Source organism: Macrobrachium rosenbergii, chromosome 18 (genome assembly GCF_040412425.1).
Source record: "Macrobrachium rosenbergii isolate ZJJX-2024 chromosome 18, ASM4041242v1, whole genome shotgun sequence".
NCBI classification, from domain to species: domain Eukaryota; kingdom Metazoa; phylum Arthropoda; class Malacostraca; order Decapoda; family Palaemonidae; genus Macrobrachium; species Macrobrachium rosenbergii.
The window spans coordinates 27,925,441-27,931,733 of NC_089758.1; the positions used below are offsets into that span (position 1 = coordinate 27,925,441).

Here is a 6,293-nt window from a genome sequence, read left to right on the forward strand (position 1 = left end):
CATTAGGAAACATTAGTAAGTCATGAATAATATATTAAACGATTAATAAACAGCTGATGCTCAGATACAAGGGAATGGTAAATTCAATCCGTAAAAAAACAAGTAATATTTGATATAAAGTAGACTTCTAATGATCGCTGCTGTATTTCAGGAGCTGGAAGCTATAGACACACAACACTTATAGATATCTATAAACAGTTCCTGAGTGTGTGATAATTACGAAGGAAATGAAGCATTTAAAATTAAAAAGAGATAACAAGATATTATAATCTAGGATTTCACGATGTAAGTCGATGACACAGAGGCTACCAGACGACAGAAGATTGAATCTAAATGAATTATTAATAATTAATCCTTAAATTACATCTAATATTTACTTGTGACTGTTATCTTTTTTTTATTCTTCTGAATCACTAAAAGACACACAAAAAAGTTGTTATTAAACTCTCTTATGAAAACACATATGCAAATTCTTATGTAAATAAGTATTCATATGCATATGCAAATTCTTATGTTAATAAATATTTATGTACAAATGCAAATTCTTATGATGTTAATAAGTATTCATATACACATGCATATTCTTATGGTGCTAATAAGTATTTATAATACATATGCAAATTCTTATGCTAATAAGTATTTATATACAGTACATATGCAAATTCATGTTAATAAGTATTTATATACATATGCAAATTCCTATGTTAATAAGTATTTATTTACATATGCAAATTCTTATGTTAATAAGTATTTATATACATATGCAAATTCTTATGTTAATAAGTATTTATATGCATATGCAAATTCTTATGATGTTAATGAGTATTTATATACATATGCAAATTCCCATGTTAATAAGTATTTATATACATATGCAAATTCTTAGGTTAATAAGTATTTATATACATATGCAAATTCTCATGTTAATATTTCTGTACATATGCAAATTCCTATGTTAATAAGTACTTATATATGTTAATACGGGTAGTTTATATTACTCACAATGCCCTCTTAACTTTTCGCTTTCTCATAATATGTCCTCTTGTGCGCCGTTGCTTACGAATGCATTTGTCCGCTTGTCTTTCGATCAGCAAAAGTAGGCAACATTGGCCATGGACGGTACTCGGAAAGGTGACCAGCTCGAAAAGCCAGACTTAGTCGGCACTCATGACCGTTGGACAATGGTGGAGCAGGTATTGGGGTTGCAACCTCATTCCTTAAGCGGTTGCTGAAAGGCAGAAGGGTGTCATCTCATTGTAAGGAGAATAATGCAAATATAAATATACATATACATATATTTATGTGTGTGTTTGTGTGCGCGCGCGTTTACAAACCCGCAATCTTTTCTATTTGCGGAGAGACACACTGGCCACGTATTGGGATCTTAATCAATGGCTTTGTGTCTGTTGGATACGGCCCAGCCATTACTAGCCAAGTGACGTAAGAATGGTTAGCAGTTACCTGTTGGGCAGTGGGGAAGAATGTCAATTACGTAAGAATGGCCTCCCGGAACGAGATAGAACGCGTTTCTCGGAATGACGCACTGATGACATTCGGTGCGGCCGTCGAGAGGGGGCGAAATATTAATTACCTCTTTTCATATTCATTTATAATGCAGAGGAAAAGAAATTAGCGGTGTTCATACTCATAAATATGAAGGAATAATCAACTCTTTCCACAGTGATAATATAGAAGAGAAGAAATTAGCTGTGTTCATACTCATAAATACGAAGGAATTACCAATTCTTTCCATAGTGATTATATAGAGGAGAAGAAATTAGCTGTTTTCATACTCATAAATATGAAGGAATAATAAACTCTTTCCATAACGATTATAGAGAGGAGAAGAAATTGCTGTACTATAGCTGTTTTCATACTCATATAAATATGATGGAGTAGTCAGCATATGCCGAACTTCCTAGCTGTTGTTTGCTGTTGAGACGTATATTTCAAAATTCCATTTTAGTTTCTTTGAAAATCACTCAAGTCTAGTAAGTGTTTAAATGGATATTCTCACACGGCGTGTATTGAGGCTGAGGTATAGAGAGTAGAGTCACCAACAAGCGCTGTAGCGGGGCACGGGAGGGTATAAAGAAGGCCATTGATGAACAGGAAAACAGCGTAGGGTCTCGGAAGTAACCCTTTGGGGCTACACATGCGTACAATCTCACACACACACACACACACACACAAACACACAAAAGGGTGGGGATTACGAAAGGGCGAAAAAAAAAAGGATTGCGAAGCAGACAGCCAATAGGAACGAATTTCGACATTCTGGTCTGCCATAGGAAGCTGCCATATGTATTTAAAGTGTCATAAATTAACAAATATATAAATACATTCAGTAAATGCTGTAGAGGAACGGGAAGATGCTTATGGCCAAAGAGCCGAATGCATTAAATTTTTGGCTATTGGGATTCGGGTATCGTACTGCAAAGAGAGAGAGAGAGAGAGAGAGAGAGAGAGAGAGAGAGAGAGAGATGCATTTGCGGTTAGATAAACAGATGAGATGGAGAACGGATAAGCTCTGAGCACACACCCTGAAAGCACCGAAAGGTATTTTTTTTTTTTTTTTTCAGACGCTTCTTCGAGACGAAGAACCTCTCACGAAAAAGCATTTCGAGGCAGCATAGCGAACGAAGCATGTGACCCACTGTCAGTTTTTTTTTTTATTTATTTATCCATCTGTTTATTTATGAAGCCTTTGGTCGCTCATATGGAACTCCGGCATTCCAAAAATGTACACCTCAAATATGAACTGTGGATAGGCTTGCCAAGTGCTAAGGGACTAAGCCTGGCGAGGAGAGTAGTAGACATAGTGTGTGTATGTGTATGTGTGTGTGCGTGTGCGAGTGTGTGTGTGTGTGTGTGTGTGTGTGTGTGTGGAGAGAGAGAGAGAGAGAGAGAGAGAGAGAGAGAGAGAGAGTGTTGCAGCAGCAGCAGCAGCAGCAGCAGCTGGCGTTGGTGGAGGACTGGCTCCTCCTCCACCACGGCCGTGGTGGTGGGAGACTGAGAGGGTTCCCCCGGCGACACTGTGCCAGTGTTGGCTACGACGTGGTGCAGTGAGGGAGTCCGCCTCCGCTTTTCCTTAGCTCCCACTCGTTTCTATCTGTTCGAACTTCACACTTCATTTCTCTTAATGTCGGGCGAGTGTTATAAGGCGCAATCGGCGTCGTCGTGGTCCGCTGAAATGCCTCTGTCGCCATCTCGCGAGTGAATCGGGAACCAACGGATTTTCAGAAGGGACTCTGCGTCTTTGTTGTGTGAGATGACATAATAAGCAATTCATTTTCCTACCTCTTAATCCCACCACCTCCTCTGGGCGTTCTTCTCTGACGGCGGAAATCCGGATTCTGTCGTTTTCCCCCAACACAAACACACGTACACACACATACACAAACATCCCCTCCACCGCCCTCTGATCAAGGACAACGACGGGGAAAGGCGAAGGAAACCCCCACCAGGAGCTGTACCCAAGGACATCTGTGACCGCATTTAACCTTGTTTTTCCCCCTCTCGGCCTCTCATGTTTATTGCTAAATTCAACGCCAGCCCTGTACCGATGGCAGCGCTGGTTCCCATTCGGTGTTGAAATTGTCAATCAAGATCGTTCGAGTGCTCGCAACACCGATGACATACAAGGAAGAACTGTGTTGCTAATTTCCGCCCCCCCCCCCTGTATTTCTTCCTCTCTCTCTCTCTTTCTCTTATTACTCTCCTCTCTTCTTTCTCTCCCTCTCCTCTCTTACACACACTTTCTCTCTTTTTCTCTCTCGCTCTCTCTCTGTTTCTCTCTCCGACATCCAAGTCATTTTCGCTTACCGCCGTGTGCTTCTTGCGCGCAGCTTTAAGGTAAGAAGAAAATTTCCTCCGTATTCAGGCCAAATTCTTCCTCTTCTTTTCTTCTTCCTCTTCTTCTCCTTCTTATTCCTTATCCCGAGTATGTGAGATCTTGACGCTTCGTCATTCCTCTCCTAATCCACCCGTAGTCAAACAGATGATAAATCTTCAAAACCGCAATTGACAAGAAGGGAAGAGATTGTTGAAAAATGGATTGTCCTTGCTTCCAGTCAAGGTCTACCGACGGTAGACAATATGCTACGGGGGAAGATTTTCCATGGAAAATTTTCCAGGGAAGATTTTCCAGGGAGGATTTTCCGGGGAAGATTTTCCAGGGAAGATTTCCCAGGAAGGTTTCCAGGAAGATTTTCCAAGAAAAATTTTCAGGGAAGATTTTCCAGGGAAGATTTCCAAGGAAGATTTTCCAGGGAAGATTTTCCAGGAAGATTTTCCAGGATTTCCAAGGAAGATTTTCAGGGAAGATTTCCAGGGAAAATTTTCAAGGAAGATATTCTAGGGAAGATTTTCCTGGAAGATTATTCAGGGAAGATTTTCCAGGAAGATTATTCAGGGAAGATTTTCCAGGGAAGATCAGGAGGGAAATGGCTTGGTCGTCATGTCAACATGCACGAAACGTTGTTGGATTTTCTACGTTCATGTCCTGTTGAGCCTTCGAGGGTGGAGGAGAGTTGAGATTGATTCCTCTGTAGAGTGTGCTGTTATGCTTGCATGCATGTTTGGATGCGTCGGTGTTTGTTTCTTGTGTGTGTTTGTGAATGTTTGCTTTTACTTTATTGTGATAGATGATGCTAAATGTTTTTCTAATTATTATAGTTATGATAATAGTATTTTATTCTTATTATGGTAATGAAAATTGTATTCACCATTTTTAATCCAATTATTGTAATAATAATAACAGCATCATTATTAGGATGCTAATTATGTTACAAACATAAATACACAACACACACATATATATAAATTAAATATATATTTAATTATTCATCTATTTATTTACACACACACACACACACACACATATATATATATAATATATATATATATACATACATATATATATATATATATATATATATATATATATATATATATATATATATATATATATATATACATATACAGTATTACATAAACTAAATAATAATAATATGCAACTACATACATTCCATATATAAGGTCACATATATAAATAAACCCATATATATATATATATATATATATATATATATATATATATATATATATATATATATATATATATATATATAAAAATTGCCCTTCCAGCCCACGGATTTAGGCAGATTAGTCCAGTGCTTCCCTCCTCCCAGGAAAAAAAAAGGTTGACACAAATGACATAAGAGTATTTTGTCAGAATATTCCTCCTGACAAAGAGCAAAAAAAAAAAAAAAAAAAAAGAGAAATAGAAAAAAAAAACGTGAAACTGTCAACATTGTTGATTCCTGTTCGTACTTAATACGCCTGTGGTACTTAGTGGGTAAGATCTTGCAGGATTACACGTTTGCGCAATTATGAGTCGTTTTTATTATTTTCGTTCTCCAGATTATTGATCCTTGTTTTATCTTATGTTTTTGAATATTTTTCTTTTGTACTATGTATTGTGATTAGACATTAGTCGCTTTTTGTAACGCATGCATAAAAGAAGACGAGCAAACGTGTCATATTAATGTCTTATATATACAGTATATGTATATATATATATATTATATATATATAATTCATATATATATATATGTATATGCATATGTACACATACTCACATTTTGTATATGTATGTATAAACTATGTATATATATGTATGTCTAACTATCTGTATGTATGTATATATACTGTATGTATATATATATATATTATATATATTATATTATATATATATATATATATATATATATATATATATATATATATATATATATAGAGAGAGAGAGAGAGAGAGAGAGAGAGAGAGAGAGAGAGAGAGAGAGAGAGCAACCTTTACTGACAGTCATTTGAACCGTTTATAAAAGCATACACACTCGCACGAGAACGGACGCACGCACGAACAAGGAAGCCTGACCCATGAAAACACAAAAGCTCATTAATTTGCAGTTCATTAACCGCAATTACTTTATTAATGATAAAAATACGAAAAAAAAGTAAAAATCGCAAGCTGTCATCCCCGTAATCCTCTTATTGTTTTGTTCAACAATATACTTAACTCGGGACCACATTTTCAAAGGTTCAATTTGACTTGCCAGGGGTTCATCCGGTAAGCACAGGACGTGTCAAATGGAAATTGGAATGAAATTCGTAAAATAGGATCACTGGCTGTAGGTCAGCTGTGCACGTGTTGGCTTGTCATGTGTGTGTGTGTGATTCATGTTTGCATGTGCATGTTAGATTAATACGTGTTTTTTTTATACGTGTGCAGC

General features: G+C 36.8%; 1 protein-coding gene across 5 annotated transcripts in view; it reads left to right on the forward strand.

Moving 5' to 3' along the window:
• Positions 1–2,983: 2,983 nt before the first annotated feature.
• Positions 2,984–6,293, forward strand: part of LOC136848235 (uncharacterized) — a 264,110-nt gene continuing 260,800 nt past the window's right edge. Inside the window, exon 1 of one of the 5 annotated variants that reach the window (XM_067120594.1) lies at positions 2,984–3,855. The gene's annotated coding sequence lies outside the window, so the exon portion shown is untranslated. The remainder of the gene's footprint in view (positions 3,856–6,293) is intronic. The other 4 variants (XM_067120590.1, XM_067120593.1, XM_067120592.1 and 1 more) reach the window with 4 other exon arrangements.